Raw genomic sequence first — 18,797 nt, 5'->3', positions numbered from 1 at the left:
TCCATCCTCATGGATTGAAAGAATAAATATTGTTAAAATGGCTATAGTACCCAAAGCAATCTACAGAGTTAATGCAATTCCTATTGAAATACCAATAGCCTTCTTCACTGAATTGGAACAATCCTAAAATTTGTACAGAACCACAAAAGACCCTCAATAGCCAAAGCAACCCTGAAAAAGAAACATAGGAGGCATCACAATTACAGACTTCAAGTTAGATTACAAAGCTGTAGTAATAAAAACTACAATACTGATACAAAAAACAGACACATAGATCAAGAGAACAGAATAGAAAACCCAGAAATGAATCCACAACTATAAAGTCAACTAATCTTTGACAAAATAGGAAATAATATCCTATGACAAAAGACAGTCTCTTCAACAAGTGGTGTTGGGCAACTGGATAGTAACATATGAAAGAATGAAACTGTACCACTTTCTTACATCATACACAAATATAAACTCAAAATGGACTAAAGGCCTCAGTGTGAGACCTGAAACCATAAAAATCCTTGGAGAGCACAGGCAGTAATTTGTCTGACATCAGCCATAGGTATGTCTTTCTCAGTATGTCTTCGGAGGCAAGTGAAGCAAAAGGAAAAATAAACTAATGGGACTACATCAAAATTAAAAGCTTTTGCAAAATGAAAGAAACAATGTACAAAACTAAAAGGTAGCATACAGAATGGGAGTAGATATTTGCAAATGACATTTGATAAAAGGATACACACACACACACACACACACACACACACACTGCCATTTGCAAAGGTAGATGAATTTTCCAAATGGCTAAACCTAGCTCTAATTCTCAAGGCCAGTGTTTCTTAGGGTTTATGTTCTACATGTATCTAATTTTAAGAGATATTAGTAGATGCATCACAATAACAATTCTACAACAAATAAACATCATGAACAAAAAAATTATATGTTTAAAGAAGTCTGGAAAAAATATCTCCTATGTGAGAAGCCCTAAGAAATTTGCAAAAAAGACAACTGTACACTTGTGTTTATTTCCATTTAACTATGTTTTCAAACTAGAAAGCATGAAAATCTTTCTGCACTGCTTATTAACAACAAGGAGGGAAATGCTCCATACACATCAATTTGGAAAATGGATCAACATGAGGAAGGTAGAATTAGTTGTAACTGAGGGTTTGATTTTCGGGGTGATCATTACCTACAAAGCTCCATTAGCTTTAGTTCCTACTGTCCATGAAACTGTTTTCCAAGAGCAGCTATGAGCTTCAATTCATTCAAGGGTCTATATTGTGCTCTCATTTTTTGTTGTTGTTGTAGTGAAAACACCTGACATGTAATCAACCTTAAATTTTAGAGTGCTCAATTCTATATTGTTAACTATAGGAACCCTGTTGTACAGCATATCTCTAGAACTTATTCACATTGCCTGACTGAAACTTTCTACCCATTAAAAACTAACTTCCCATTTCCTCATTTTTCCAATCCCTAGCAACCACCACTCTACTCTCTAATCCTATGAATCTGACTTGTTTAGACACCTCACAGAAATGGAATCATACACTATTTACCCTTCTGCAACTAGCTTACTTCACTTACACAATGTGTTCCAGGTTGAACAACGTTGTTGCAAATGGCAACATTTCTTTTTTTTTTTTTAATGGCTAAATAATATTTCATTGTATGCAGGTAACATACTTTCTTCATCCATTCAGCGTGAGCTCTTATTTTTAACATGATGACCAAAATAGCTTTGTTTCCCTTATTAATATGTTGCTTTTACATATTCAGGTATTTATTCATTCATTTATAACACACTATCTGAATATTCATCATGAGCAAGACACTATGCTAATGGTTCGGACAGAAATTAAAAGGATGTATTACCAATTCATTGCCCTGAAGAAGTTTGCCACCTAGTTATTTCACCCAATGGATACTCTGTAATGGTAATTTTATTTTGAATGTAATTTATTATTTCCCATAGTTCATGAATGAATTGGCTTAACAATTAGTTCAAAATTCACACAAAGAGAAAAGAGAAAATCTAAACTCTTTCCAAGCCCTAAAATACTTTAATATTTAAGTATAATCAACAGTTGATTATCCTGGCAGAAAAATCCATTTTAGTTTTTGTTTTCTTTCTTTTTTTTTTTCTAATGAGCAAGGTAGTTTGTTTTATGTTTGTGTAAATAGGTCTGGGAATTCTTCCCAAAAATTTATGAGTATCTTCACAACATGTAACACATATTCTAAATGTATTATTGAGCACAACAAAAAGAAAATACAACTTCCAGATGAATTCCAATATTAAAAATAGATTTTTTTTAACACATTTGCTTTCAACAAACAAGCCACACTATCTCACAGTGGGGGAAAAAAAAGAAGAAAGGAAAGTTATTTTTAAGTCTTCCCTAATATTAAATACCATTCTTCCAGTGACATAAAGGATAGGTTCTGTGGAATACTGAAAACATGAAGTCTGGGCTTCAACTAGATGTACCTCAGATGTCACCTCAGAAAAGCCACTTGCGTTTATGTATACAATGGAATATTACTCAGCCATTAGAAATGGCAAACACCCACCATTTGCTTCAACGTGGATGGAACTGGAGGGTATTATGCTGAGTGAAATGAGTCAGTCGGAGAAGGACAAACATTATATGTTCTCATTCATTTGGGGAATATAAATAATAGTGAAAGGGAATATAAGGGAAGGGAGAAGAAATGTGTGGGAAATATCAGAAAGGGAGACAGAACATAAAGACTCCTAACTCTGGGAAACGAACTAAGGGTGGTGGAAGGGGAGGAGGGCGGGGGTGGGGGTGAATGGGTGACGGGCACTGGGGTGGGCACTTGACAGGATGAGCACTGGGTGTTATTCTGTATGTTGGCAAATTGAACACCAATAAAAATAAATTTATTAAAAAGAAATGAAAAATGAAAAAAGAAAAGCCACTTGCTCTATTTCTCATAAACTGAGAAATAGACGTCAGAAATTAATAAATTTTATTAATATCAGAAAATTAATAAAATCTAAAATTATATTGATATAAATTGCAGTTCAGCTGTATTTTCTCTGGAGACATTTGTTACAATAGTCTAAACCTCCCATTGGTCTCACAATGATAACGATGGTAGGGTAATATAGGAACCGTGCATTCAATCTTATTCTACTGATGCAGAGTTCCACTTACAGTGGCTACTCAATGGATTCTCTCCAAGGGAAGCATTTCAGACAGTAAATTCTTGAGTTTTAGTTGAAATTTAAAGGTTTCATCCTTAGAGTTCAAAGATGATAGTAAAAGCTGATTGTAAAGTAGAATCATAATTGGTTTTAATATAGATAACCTCTCATTAGCCAATGTTTCTTGCAACATTGGAATATAGAAACACATCATCAAACAACTTAATTTTCAGCGAAATACAGTGCACATCAGGTAGTCATGCCCTAGATGTTTGAATAATATGCATCCAAACTGCATGAATTTTTATGACTATTCTACCTTTAGAAGATAAGTCTTGAAATAAATTGTAACTTTTCCATTTTCCAATTAAGAGTTCAAGTTGAGAGATTTGGGATGTGGAAATGTGAAAGAGCTCTTCATGAAGAAAATAAATACTTCTGAATTTTCAATGTCAGAATCCTCATTTCCCTGCTACAATTATTGCACAGTGTGAAAACTACAGTGAAACACATGTCCCAATGACTATAGCTTTGCATGCAACCTAAATCATAAATGCTATAGGTCTTCATCAGAAAAAAGAGTGCAGAGAGAAAAGTATACAGATGCCGACATTCTACTACATGCCACACAGGAGGCTGGATTTTACCCCTGTCCCATTAAAGAATACTTTTGTACACATTTTATATGTGAAATTATAAAAAATAAGTAACATGGCATTTTCCTTTCTCCCTTTCAGGGTCCTAGCAATAAAATACACACACTGTAAAATGGTGATACTTACAAATACTTTTGAAGTTGGTAAAATTTCCTGGATAGATTTCAATGGACTAATAAGATACTGTAGGATATATGTTTGAAAAGAGATGAAGTACAATGTAATGCACTTAAAAAAAAAGAATTTAGAGTAGAAATTTTAAATTTTAAAGATCTGCTATGCCTAAATATCTTTAGGATAAATCTTATAATCATCCTATACTATGAAAAATACATGTAAGGAAAGATTATTAACTGCTTTCTAGCTCCCATAAAATGGACACAGATTGAGATGGCTGACACCATCTGCACACCTGTGCTACCACCACATTCCATTTCCCTACTTCTGATAATGCACTCAAATATCTGGTTACAGGTATCCTCAAATAATGGGACCTCAGTACATTCTTTCTTCCTCCATCACACTGCTTCAATTACCTAAACCAAGTCAATCAGACTTTTTGCCCAGATTTTCCAAAGTCAAGATGGAACGGGGGAATTGTCCCTAAACAGATGGAAACATGAAGCCATGGTCCCTGATGTGTAGAGAACACACACTCCTAGAAGAGATTAGAAAGCTAATATGCAGAGATCTGTAGAGAAAAAACAGAGAGAGGGAGTAATGTTGACCGAGTTCTCCTTATATTTGAGGTCAGTTCCCTAATCAAACCTACATCAACCTCATCCATGCTCAATTTCTGTCACTTGCAACCACTAGCATCTTCTCTCATACCCTTAGCATTTTAGAACAGGTTGTTAATACTGGCTAACTCAAATATAAATTTTAAACAGTTACATAGTTTTATATATATATTTTATATATATTATATATATATAATATATATATATATATATATATGCCTGCAATGTGGGCAGCCCGGGTGGCTCAGCGGTTTGGCACCACCCTCGGCTCAGGGCCTGATCTTGGGGACCCGGGATCGAGTCCCGTGTCAGGCTCCCTGCATGGAGCCTGCTTCTCCCTTTGCTGCTCTCTCTTTCTCTCTGTGTTTCTCATGAATAAATAAAACTAAAATCTTAAAAAAAATAAAAAAAATTAAAACCTGCAATGTAATTAAATTCACAGGGATATCACATTAAGTTAGCACTCCATCATCATAGCTAATTTAAAAAATTTAAAACTTAACTCCCATTCTTACATATACTTTTAGTTTACTATGTTTGTTTTTTATATTATCTCAATCTTCGACAGTCTAAGTGTTTTGGTTTTAGAGTCTTTTTTTTCACTGTGATATATATACTTAAGTCACTAGATAATAATGTAAGAAACTATAGTACATCATTAATAGCAACTAATATAATAACTACTAACCATGAGCCAGGTATTTGCCAAGCTCATTTTATGCCTTGTTGTGGTTGTTTCAATACTCTTATGAGTCAATTATTATAATCCCACTTAATGAATTCATTGAGGCACAAAAGTTAAGTAATGTACTCAAAGCTATGCAGCTAGTAAATGTGAAAGAACTGGGATTAAAATCCAGACAATTTCACTCTAGATTTTAAAAGGACATATTCAAACATAAAGAAGTATTTGTAAAATGAGTTCTGAAGTTGCAAAGTAGAAGTACTATATACCATATACATATGGTAGGGATAAGAATTAAAATAGATCACAATCATCATTCTCTAGCTCATTCCCATTCCCAAAGGAATTATCAAAGTGATATCGTGGCTTTAACTCTCATCGCCTCTTAGCTTTAGTTTTATTTTTTTAAGATTTAATTTTGTATTCATGAGAGACAGATGGAGAGAGAGAGAGAGAGAGAGAGAGGAGAGAGAGAGAGAGAGAAGCAGAGACACAGGCAGAGGGAGAAGCAGGCTCCATGCAGGGAGCCTGACGTGGGACTTGATCCCAGGTCTCCAGGATCAGGCCCTGGGCTGAAGGTGCCGCTAAACCACTGAGCCACCTGGCCTGCCCTTAGCTTTAGTTTTTATAGTATTTCTAGTTTGTGGCGTGGTGTTTAGGACATAATACTCACTAAAAACTCAATGAATGAAAGAGTAGAGTCATTCATTTATGAATCAAAGAATCTATAGGAAAATGAGAGCATAAAACAAGGAGTATATGCAGAAAGATTAGAGAAACTGTGAAGGGCACTGAAACAATTAAATCTCTCCCAAAGATGTCAAAATCATATTGCACTCCATCTTTCCACTAATCCCTATTACAAGACCAGAACTGAGTTATTTTCTCTCCTCTTTGGGATGTTAAGGAGCTTCAAGGTTATCATATTCCAAACTCCCTTTCTTTGCCCCCAGCAGCACTTTAGTGAGGACTGACTATGTAGATATAGGGTACCTATTTTAGATAGTGCTCTCTGGCTTCCCAGCTACAAGTTTCTGAAGACCAGCTTGTTTCCTGCACATTTAATGAAGCCCACAGTCAAGTGGAAAAGCAACATAGAAAGGAGGTCAGACCAAGATCTGGGTTCCCCGCCCTTTAGCAGTGTGGTTTAACTGTGAGAACTAAGAGATAAGCAAAATTTAAGGTACAGAGTCTTTCTCTATTTCCCTTTCTTAGCTTCTTTGCTAACAAGACATGGGTGCTACATTAGGAATCTGTTCATTGCTAGATTTATCTTCTTTACTTGTCATTATTGGGATCAGGGGCATAATACTTGGCAATGAAAGGGAGGTGGTCAGGAAAGAGAAACTCCATCTAGTTCATCACTAATTTCTCAAGTTCTGTCTTACTCTGAAACCCATGACAGAAGACAATTCAATTACGTGTAAGGTGAATTAGCCATTGACTCTTCTGCTTTCTGTTGACTAGTGTAATTACAACATATGATTTTAATCTCCTAAGTCAAAACTCCCATTGGTAGCCCATGCTCTCAATCTAGTCTGCAGAAGTATTTTGTTTTCCTAATATTGTCTTTAGAAATATTGAACCATCATTTTTTTTTCAAATTAAGACGTGTTTGCCTCCACTAGGATCAGGTCCAATGTAAAGAGGTACCTTATTTCTCACTACCCATTTTAAACATTGAAACTTTAAGTCCTAACTAATGCAGTAAGATTTTTAGAAGGTGGGAGGGGAGGGGAATATAAAAGCCATACAGATTGTGAAGAGTAGACTAAAATTCTCTTTGTTTGATGATGACAGAATTGTGTATTTAGAAAATCTCAAAGAATTAACAACAACAACAAACTCCTGGAACTAATTAGTGATTATAGCATGGTTGCAGGATACATGATTATATAAAAGTTAATCACTTTTCAATATACCAGCAATGAACTATTGAATTTTAATTAAAAACACAATACCATTTACAGTAGCTTCCAAGAAAATGAAATGCTTATGTATAAAATGTAAATCTGTAGAAGATATGTATGAAAAAACTACAAAACTGACGAACAAAACTAAGGAAGAATTAAATAAATGAAGAGAAATTCTATGTTCATGGATAGCAAGACTCAATGTTGCAAAGATGTCAGTTCCTCACAATTTGATCTATGGCTTCAAGCAAATACCAATCAAAACCCCTCAAACTTATTTTGTTGATACTGAAAAATTGATTCCAAAGTTTAATGAAAGACAAAGGCCCTAAAGAGCCAACAAAACATTCGAAGACTAAAACCTAATTGGATAACGGAAAAGGATGTAGAGCCCAAAACTACATTTACAAAAATATAGTCAATTGATCTTTAATGAAGGAGCAAAGACAAAAAAAATGTAGTAAAGAAATTTTTAATAATTAATAAATTATTAATAAATTAATAACTAAGATTGTACATCCACATGCTAAAAAAAAAATCAATCCAGACACAGACCTTACATCCTTCACAACAATTAAATCAAAATAAATCCCATACCTAAAATTGTAAAACCATAAAAATTCTAGATCATAAGAGAAAATCCATTCACTGACTGAACTTTATAAGACAATGATTTTTTAGATGTAACACCAAAGCCACAGTCCATGGAAGAAATAACTGAGAAGTTGGACTTCATTAAAATTAAAATCTTTTCTTTGTGTAAGACAGTGCAAAAGAATGAGAAGACAAGTCAGACTGGGGAAAAATATTTGCAAAAGACACATATGATAAAGCACCGTTATCCAATATATACAAGGGACTCTTAAAACTCAATGAACAACTTGACTAAAACATAGGTTAAAGATCTGAACAAACATCTTACCAAAGAAAATACACAGATAGTATACGAAACATGCTCCACATCATGTATCATCAGGGAAATGCAAACAATGAGATATTACTACAGGCCTACTAGAATGGCCAAAACAACATGACAAAACCAAATGCTAATTAGGTTCTGGAGCAACAGGAATGCCCTTTCGTCACTGGTAGTAATGAATGCAAAATGGTACAACTAATTTGATGGACAGTTTGAGGTCCTCTTACAAAATTAACAATACTCTTAGCATATGACCCAGAATTATATTCCCTGGTATTTACCCAAAGGATTTGAAAACATACATTTCCATAAAAACTGGCACATGATGTTTATAGAAGTTTTATTCTTAATGGCCAAAATTTGGAAGCAATCAAGATGTCCATCAGGGGGTGAATGGATAAGAAACTAGTACAGGGACACCTGGGTGGCTCAGTGGTTGAGCATCTGCCTCTGGATCAGGGCGTGATCCTAGAGTCCTGGGATCGAGTCCTACATCAGGCTCCCTGCAGAGAGCCTGCTTCTCCCTCTGCCTGTGTCTCTCCCTCTCTCTGTCTCTCCTGAATAAATAAATAAAATCTTCAAAAAAAAAAAAAACCCAACTGTAATACATCCAGACAATGGGATATTTGTTCAGTAATAAAAAGAAATGAGCTATCAAGCTATGAAAAGACATAGGGGGACCTTAAATGTATAATACTAAGTGAAAGAAACCAATCTGAAAAGGCTACATACTGTATGATTCCAATTATGTACTTTCTGAAAAAGGCAAAACTATGCAGTTAGTAAAAGTACTAGTAATTGCCATTAGGGGTGAATGTAGGAATGAATAGAGAGCACAGAGTATACCTAGGTCAGTAAAAATGCTCTGCATAATACTATGATGAGGGATGTCATTATATATTTGTCCAAAACAATAGAATATGCAACATCAAGAATGAATTATATTTCAACTACAGACTTCATGTAATTAGAATTTGTCATTGTAGATCCATCAGCTGTAATAAGTAAACCACTCTGGTAGGTAATGTTGATAAAGGGAGAGCTATTTGGGGGAGCAGGGGTATATGGGAAATATCTATACCCAAAACTGTTCTTACAAATTATCTTAATAAGAAAAATTAAAAAGATTCACAAACAACCCTGAAACTCTAGTTCTCCAAAATCAAGCAGTTTTTCTCTTTAAAAAAGCCTAGCAGTATTTGGCCCATATTCTTATAAGGAAATAAGCAGCAGAAAGTTTATGATGGCTACCGTACCCCCTAAGAAATGAACTCAGAGCTGCTTGGATTTGTCACTAAGCTTACAAGGCTGGTTTTCTCAGAGTAGAGAAATATCTTTCTCTATCAAAAATAGGACTGTTAAATGGAGATTAAGAGGACAAAATGGCTCCTTATGCCCACCCAACTTTACTCATGTTACCTGCTTGCCCCATAGGCTTTGGAGTTTATGAGCCTTAGAAATGGATGGTAAAATGATGCCTATTAATGGAGAAAATATCATAGTAGTCACAATGAAACTCATAATAGATAGCACTTAATTGAGCACTTACTCTACTAAGTTCTTTATTTGCATATTACATATTGTAATGAATATCATTATCACTTTTATTTTGCAAGTGAGGAAAACAGTGGTTAGAAAAGTTAATTTCTCAAGGACACAGAGCTCATTAGTAGTTGATTTAAGAATCAAACCCAGGATATTGTGGTGTCTGAGGCCATACTTTTAGCTAACAGGTAGACTAGTTCCAAAAAATATATAAAATGTTCAACTTAATTATCTAGAGACAAGTGCTCTTTATAATCTCACATGTATGATTCTAAGGACCCTTCTCAGTAAGATTTTTACCTCAACACTGAGAATAATATCATGTAAGCTCAATATATAGGAAAAATAAAAAAATCTAAGAAATACATATTCAATAAGTTTCTAACATTAACTCTTTTGTATGATTATTTACTATTTTTGTTAATTAGTTTTAGTATGATGCATTTCACTGGGTTGTCAACAACTTCTACCTGAATTGAAATGGCTTCTTCCAGGGCTATCAGTTCTGGGATATTATTTGGAATGTGGTTAGATTTCTTGGGCCATAATCCAAGAGTTGAATCTTTGAACACTACAACCTTGGACAATGAGCAACAGAGTGTAAAAATACTTATCTTTGCATCACTTGGGATCCTAGAAACAGATGGTACACACAAATTGGGTAATCTAAGGAGAGTCATACATGTAGGCAGGGTATTGAGAAACCACAAGGTATTATATTAGTATCATTCCTAAAGTGTAAGGGATCAGTTTCCAGAACCTGGAGATAAAAAGCTCTGTAGAAAGCAATATAGCAGTCAAGCCACGGTGATGACACAGGGATATACCCAGAGAAATGAATACCTGCCCCATATCCTTCAGGCCTCCAGTCTCTTACTGGTTCTTGGCATAAGCCAGACAGAAAGAGAACCTATTGATGCCATCTATATAGGTCAGTTTTTCCAAAGTACAGAGTATTGTAGAAAAGAGAAGAGGGAATATCTAGAGTGGAAATGGAAGATATTCAGCTACCTATCCTGGGTAAAATGACCAGGCATATGCTGACAGATATATTTTCAAATATAAATCATGGCAAACTGCTATGCATCCTGTATTTAGCTGAGTAATGAAAAAGGATCTCATAGAATTTTAATGAAAGATGCAAGCTTAGAGGTCTAGTTTTATCCCCTACCTAAAGCATGAGTTATTACTAACAATACTAACAAATAGTGGTCTCAACCATTCTTAGTGTCAGCATCTAAAATGATCAAGAGTTTGTTTATTATTAGGTTAGACAGGATTCCTTACATTGCAAGTGACAGAAATCCAATTCTGACCAGTGACCTAACTGGGACATTCATGCGTGGCATTCGTGCAAAGCTGAATCCCAGGGCTTAAGCCACACCATCAGAAGCAGGGCTTTCTCTGTATTGGATTCAACTCTCCAGCAGGCTCTTTCAGTACGTTGGCAAGATGGTTGTCAATAGTTCCAATCTTGCACTCTCTCCACCTCAGATGCAAAGCTTCAGCAAAATCTATGTCTTGAATTTCCCTGGACTGATCTGTGTCATGTTTCCACTCCTCTCCCACTCACATTGTTGAGAAGGATAAAGTAATTTAATATAGTCAGGTCCTATAATCAACTGCCTACCTTGAAGGTGGGTGAGATTAAAGTATATTTCATCCAAACCACCTGGATTATTTATGAAGAACTAGTCTCAACGACAACTCAGGGTGCTATTATTCTCAGAAGGAGGGGAAACGGGTACTGGGGGAGGGTGGATAACTACCATATTTACATTACTAAAAAATCCTTCAGAATCTTCTTGCTGGTTATATGTATCTGTCCCAGCTCTGATGCAATCATCAAGAGATTATTTATGCTTGCTTCTGCACAATGTTCTTCATGTATCTGACAATATCCCTCATACTTCTGTATTACTCTAAGTTCTTGCTATTCAGACACAGCCAGTAGCTTTTATCTACTCTTCATGGAATGTATATTCTAGATCTCATGTCATCCTGGACACTCTCCTTTGCATTCTGTGCAATTTATCAATGGTCCTCTTAAAGAATAGCTCCCAAGAGTAGCTCCCGAGAGAAGGATGCCAAATGGATAACTCACAAGTTCAACGTTTATTGAATACTTTCCTTTTTCTCAGCACTTAGAAAATGCCCCAAGAATGTTACATATTTTGACATATTTAATCTTCACATCAATCTTCTGGAATAGGTACCATTATTACCACCATTTTATGAAGCATTGAGAAGCAACTTGCCCAAGTTTACTTGGCTAATAAATGAAATATTTTAAATTCAAACCCAAGCAATTTTGCATCCCACATTTGTACTACAATCCATTCCAAGAATCAAAAGGCACAGCACTTGTATGTAAGCCTTTGAGGAAAAATTTTTTCAATCACATTACTAAGTCAAGAAATGGAAATTCTCTCAACTTAAGAGACCACTTTCAACTATCAAATTGTCATGTTTTAATAACAGCCAAAACAAGTCAGTGGAAAATGCAAAGTATCTTATATTGCTGGTGTTAGTGGGAAAATATTTCTGTAAAACCATCAGGGATTATGTTAACTAGAGTGACAGAAACATATTCTTTAGAAATATATAACCTATGGATGTATTCAAATCTGTTAACTACTGTGATGTAAAATGTTATTAATAACAGCAAGCACCAGAAACAACCTAAACATTGAGCAATTAGAGATTGGTTAAATAAATTTTGAGACACCCTCACAATGGAATATCAATATTAAAAATTCTGGTATACAATAGCTAATAATACAATTTTTTTTTCTATTTCACTGAATGATATCCCCAAAAAGTATATTATGAGAAATTGGAATAGGAGGAGCTAATTATCTTTTTTTTTTTTTGCTAATTATCTTTTATACAGATTCTGAACAGAATGAATTGACATGGCTCACTCCCTCAACAATTCAATTCATAGAAATAGGATGCCAACCAATCTTGCTAGAAGCAGATCTATTCCAGAGGATGAATATATCTGAACTGAGAGTTAACTGTGTCTGTACCCCATATTGGCAACAACCACTATTTATCAGATTGTGTTAACCTCTGGCAGATACCAGCATCACAAGTAAAGGAACATTCGTTTTCTACTTTCCTTCAGCAGTTGTATGTGAGCGAAAATCTCTATTAGATCTTTTTATGCTACTTTGGGCAGAATTTCCAGCTTCTTCATCTCTAATCCTTTTAGAAAAGGACATCTGGAGGCATAAAGGAAATTATTTCTGTCTTGTAGGAGATCTTCCCCATTTTCTCTCTGAATTTAGTTGAAAAATAAAGTCTCAACCATATGTAGGAGACTTTTCCCTCTGCTTGTACTACCCAAGCCATACAATTTGAAGCACAATATTTTTGTGTATAAAATACCATGTTCGTTGTGGAAGATGTAAAAAATAGAACCAACTTTTGGAAAATGAAAGAAGGGAAAATAATCTATAATCCTACCACTAGAAGTACCACTTTTATCATCTTGTCTATCTATTTCTGGAATTTTACCATAGAAACACATACGTGTGTTTTAGACACACATGAAATCACACTGCACCCTGTGCTGTAACTCTTCCATAACTACTGAAATAACAGAAATACCTTTACCTATCATTGCATATCCTAAAGCAGGAGGTTTACCATATAGATTCCAATTTATTGTTAAAAAAGAAAAGTTAAGATTCCCAAGTGAAGAAAGCAAGAGTCCTTTGATGCTTCTATTTGTGCTAGTATTATAGCCACCACTAAAAGCAGCTACAGATGAAGAAAGAAATGGGAACAAAAGGGGATCTAATATTTATTATTAATAATATCTTTTACTTTACATTCATGAACTCATCGCAATCATAACCCCTTGAGATATGAATGTTTATTCTCCTTTTCCCATACAAAGAAATTGAGAGTCTGAAGGTTATATGTTACCCAAGGTTGCATTACTATAAAATGGGAAGCCAGAACAGAACTTTCTTCTGTATGATCCTAATCATGTTACTATAAAATGGGAAAACCGGGACACAAACTCGGTCATGTCCAAAATTTTCATGCTATTTACACTTTACCACCACCTCCTGAAAATTCTTTATCCATGTGCTCATTTGATTTTTTTAAACAAATAATCTATTAAATGCTCGCTAGTTTACAGGCACTAGATCAGAAACTGTGAATACAAAATTAAATAAGCCAGAATAGGTTCCTCTTTGATGAAGTTTACATGCCAGAAGGGGAGACAGGAAATAGACAAGAAAACACATACACAATTAACATCAACAGATAGGCCCTCCCTCCCAAATACTCCCATAGGAAATGAGGTCCAAACTTTGGGCATTTCTAAAAGGGGTCTCTGAGTCAAAGGCTGTGTCCCAGAACCATTACACATCAGGTCATTTCAGACTCCAGGGAGTCATCTGGGAAGATCCTTAACTATTTCAGCTTGTGTTCTCTTGGTTCTGGCTGACAGTAAGCACCCTGCTTAGAGTTCATTCATGACGAGTTTTCCTTCCAAATCAATAATCACAAGACTCTGGGATCAGGAAAACACCGTAGCCTGCACTGTCACAGTATGTTGCCTAATGCTTTAGGAGCATGAATTATGGATCCAGATTGCCTGGGTTGAAAGCCTCCACTAGGTGGCAGGGCTTGGGCAAGCTATGTCATTACTCTTGGCCATGATCTTTTCAATTTATAAAACGGACATAATAATGAGAAGAAGAATGAAAAGGGAGAAGAAAAAGAAGAACAACTTACCTGATAGGTAACTCTGAGCAGTAAATGAATTGAAATATGTGAAGAACATTGAACAGAGCCAATGCTCTGTTCAATGGTTTATTTCTTATTTATTTATTTTATTTTTTATTGGTGTTCAATTTACCAACATACAGAATAACCCCCAGTGCCCGTCACCCATTCACTCCCACCCCCCGCCCTCCTCCCCTTCTACCACCCCTAGTTCGTTTCCCAGAGTTAGCAGTCTTTATGTTCTGTCTCCCTTTCTGATATTTCCCACACATTTCTTCTCCCTTCCCTTATATTCCCTTTCACTATTATTTATATTCCCCAAATGAATGAGAACATATAATGTTTGTCCTTCTCCGATTGACTTAATTCACTCAGCATCATACCCTCCAGTTCCATCCACGTTGAAGCAAATGGTGGGTATTTGTCGTTTCTAATGGCTGAGGAATATTCCATTGTATACATAAACCACAGCTTCTTTATCCATTCATCTTTTGATGGACACCGAGGCTCCTTCCACAGTTTGGCTATTGTGGACATTGCTGCTAGAAACATCGGGGTGCAGGTGTCCCGGCGTTTCATTGCATCTGTATCTTTGGGGTAAATCCCCAACAGTGCAATTGCTGGGTCATAGGGCAGGTCTATTTTTAACTCTTTGAGGAACCTCCACACAGTTTTCCAGAGTGGCTGCACCAGTTCACATTCCCACCAACAGTGGAAGAGGGTTCCCTTTTCTCCGCATCCTCTCTAACATTTGTGGTTTCCTGCCTTGTTAATTTTCCCCATTCTCACTGGTGTGAGGTGGTATCTCATTGTGGGTTTGATCTGTATTTCCCTGATGGCAAGTGATGCAGAGCATTTTCTCATGTGCATGTTGGCCATGTCTATGTCTTCCTCTGTGAGATTTCTCTTCATGTCTTTTGCTCATTTCATGATTGGATTGTTTGTTTCTTTGGTGTTGAGTTTAATAAGTTCTTTATAGATCTTGGATACTAGCCCTTTATCTGATATGTCATTTGCAAATATCTTCTCCCATTCTGTAGGTTGTCTTTTAGTTTTTTGGACTGTATCCTTTGCTGTGCTATTTTTTATTTTTTATAATAAATTTATTTTAATTGATGTTCAATTTACCAACATACAGAATAACCCCCAGCGCTCATCCTGTCAAGTGCCCCCCTCAGTGCCCATCACCCATTCACCCCCACCCCCAGCCCTCCTCCCCTTCCACCACCCCTAGTTCGTTTCCCAGAGTTAGGAGTCTTTATGTTCTGTCTCCCTTTCTGATATTTCCCACACATTTCTTCCCCGGTGGCTCAGCGGTTTAGTGCCGCCTTCCTCCCGGCGTGGGATCCTGGAGACCCGGGATCGGGTCCCATGTCGGGCTCCCTGCATGGAGCCTGTTTCTCCCTCTGCCTGTGCCTCTGTCTCTCTATGTCTCTCATGCACAAGTAAATAAGATCTTTAAAAAAATAAATAAAATAAAATAAAATAAAATAAAATAAAATAAAATAAAATACCTGTTCAATGGTTTATAAGTGTTTCTACTATAGTACTGTGATGTAATGCCCTGGGATCTGGGGTCCTGGAGGCACATCTCAACATGAAAAGCACTAAAATCAAACACATGTAGGCATCATTTGGGGCCCTACCACTCACTGGCTGAATAATACTGAACATTTCTCCAAATTTCATTTTAACCTTAAAATGGAGATTTCATTGATACCTACTTTAAAATATTTTGAAAATAAGATAATGTGGAAAAGTATGGAACAATGTGCCTAAAATATGATTAGATTCTGCAAAATGTTAACTATGATTATTAACCTTACAGTCACAGAACATATTAGAAAGTCATGCACTCACCCACCACTCTACAATGCACCAAGCTTGCCCTCTAATGGGGACATCAGGGTCTCTGGTTGCTAATTCATCGAAGCCTCCCATGGTGAGAAGAAAAATATTTCATTCTAACAGATGAGATATTTTCTACAAGTGAGCTAAATCAGGAAGCTGAGCCATGAGAATTTTGAAAGGGAGACAGACAGAGACAAAGCAGAAGCAAGCATATGTTAAGAAACAGATGACCCTTATAGTCTCAGAGTGCACCTCTCTACTTGTAGTTTCCTTATGTATTATTCTCTATTGTCATATCGGTTTTTTTTAAATTTCCCTGGGTATATTATTGTATCAGTATCCCCTTTTGATATTCTAGAACTATTATGTAAAAGAAGAAAAGAAATGAGTTATCCCATGAAATTTCATATAGTACTTTCCAGGTGTCCCCACAAAACTGTGTTATGCTAAACCTGGGGGCCAAGTTCCTACTGATTCCAAGTCAGGACTTTGTTTTCATTCCTATCCTATTATGCCAGGAATGCATTTTCCCTTAGACTTTGCTCAATTATCAGAGGCTGTCTGACACTCTATCTCATTTTGTCTTTTTAATAATTCCCAGCTTCCAGCATCAATTCTCAAATATAGATGTAATTAATATGCTAGAAAACTAAATTTTATATGGAGTTATCAGAAGCACCTGCTCCTATAATGTTTCTCCTCACTCTGATATTCTTTGGCATGTTCAGTAAGTTTACTGAGTGCCTACTATGTGCACTGCATTCAACAAGACAGATGAGTCTCTGCCTCACTAACTGTACATTCCAGTGGGGGAGCAAGACAAATTACAAAAATACAAACAAATGTGGAAAATGTTATTCAGAAAATCCAAAATGAAAGGGAATGAACAGAGATGAAAATTGCGGGAGAGGAGTATCAGGAAAGACCTCTCATTAGAGGTAATACCCAAGTGATCCGAAGACTTAGATGTAAGAAAGACAGAATAAGGTAAAATCCACGAGAAAACGAGCAAGTAAAAAGTACAAAAGCATAACATCCTTGAGGTGGGAATAAATTTGATGTATTAAGGCACAAAAAGAAGGCCTGTGTGGCTGCTGTCTGGAAAGCAATGGGGAATGAGGGAAAAGATAGATCAGAGAGGCTTAGGGCTTAGAAAAAAGATTGGTTCATGATGTCTTGTTTTTCTCATTTGTGAACAATCAAGTGGTTGGAGGTAAAGGGAGGACAAGTACTAGGCTGAAGGCACAGGTGCATTTAAACCATATGACGCCACTTTCTATGGCTCTGTAACATAATCAGAAATCTAAACTGGAGTCCACACTCAGAACCTCCCACTATGATCTTCAAAGGCAGAATACAGAAAACTTACACTTGAATGGGGTTCTTCTAAGCCTTAGTTCTTCTTCTGCAAAATAGTGATAATAATAACCTATCATTGGAAGCAAAGGATATCCTCAGCACCAAGGTGTGACGTGGATAAACACATTAAGACCAAAGAGTTTTCTGTACCACTGTGTTCATTGCAGCGCCATTCACGATAACCAAGATATGGAAACAAGTCGACTGTCCAGCAATACATGAATGAATAAAGAAAGCATGGTATGTTTTACATACATACTACTACTTGGCCTTATACGGAAGAAAAATCCTGCCCTATGTGACAAAATGGATGAATTTCAAGGAAAGGACCTTATGCTAAGTGAAATAAGCCAGTCACAGAAATCATGCAGTATCATGATTTCACTTATATGAGGGATTCCTCATATAAAAAGAGTCAAACTCATAGAAGCAGAGAATATAATGATGAGTTCCAGGGACTGGGAGGTGGGGGATATACAGAGTTGTTATTCAATGGGTAAAAAGTTTCACTTATGCTAGATGAATAAATTCTAAAGATACATAATACAATAGAGCAACAATATTAACAGTATGGTATTTAGCATTTCAAAATTTGTTAAGAAATGTTCTTACCACATACATACACACAAAAAGGAACATAGGAAATTCTGAGAGGTGATGGATATGCCTTGACTGGGGTGATGATACCATTAATGTTTACTCTTGTCTAAAATCATCAAATTGTACACATTAAATGTTTGCATACCTTTGTATATCAATTATACTTAAATAAAGCTGCTTTTTAAAATGACAGTTTAAAAATAAAAAAAAAAAACAACAACCTAGGGTCATGTGCCTGGATCTGTTGATAGAGTGTACAATCCTTGATCCAGGGTTGTGAGTTTGAGCCCAACGTTGGATGTAGAGATTACTTAAAGTCATTTTTTAAAAACCCTGCACAACTGAGATAGTAAGGTGCTAAATCTCTGTCTTGCTTTCCTCACTTACACAGCAGTTGAGGAAACTGCTTCCTGGAAATCCAGTCTTGTGCCTATGGGCATGAATGACTCCACAATACATTTTCAAGACATAAATCATTTTCTCTGTACGTTTTTTATGCTTCATAATGATGCTAATGGCTGAAAGGTCACCAATTTCTTGGCTGTTTATAGTCAGCAGGGTTAATTTTTTCAACTGGTCAGGAAATGTCAAACCCATTCAGTAGCATTATTCAC

The sequence above is a fragment of the Canis lupus genome, chromosome 2 (genome assembly GCF_003254725.2).
Source record: "Canis lupus dingo isolate Sandy chromosome 2, ASM325472v2, whole genome shotgun sequence".
NCBI lineage: Eukaryota > Metazoa > Chordata > Mammalia > Carnivora > Canidae > Canis > Canis lupus.
This window is presented reverse-complemented; position numbering follows the sequence as displayed.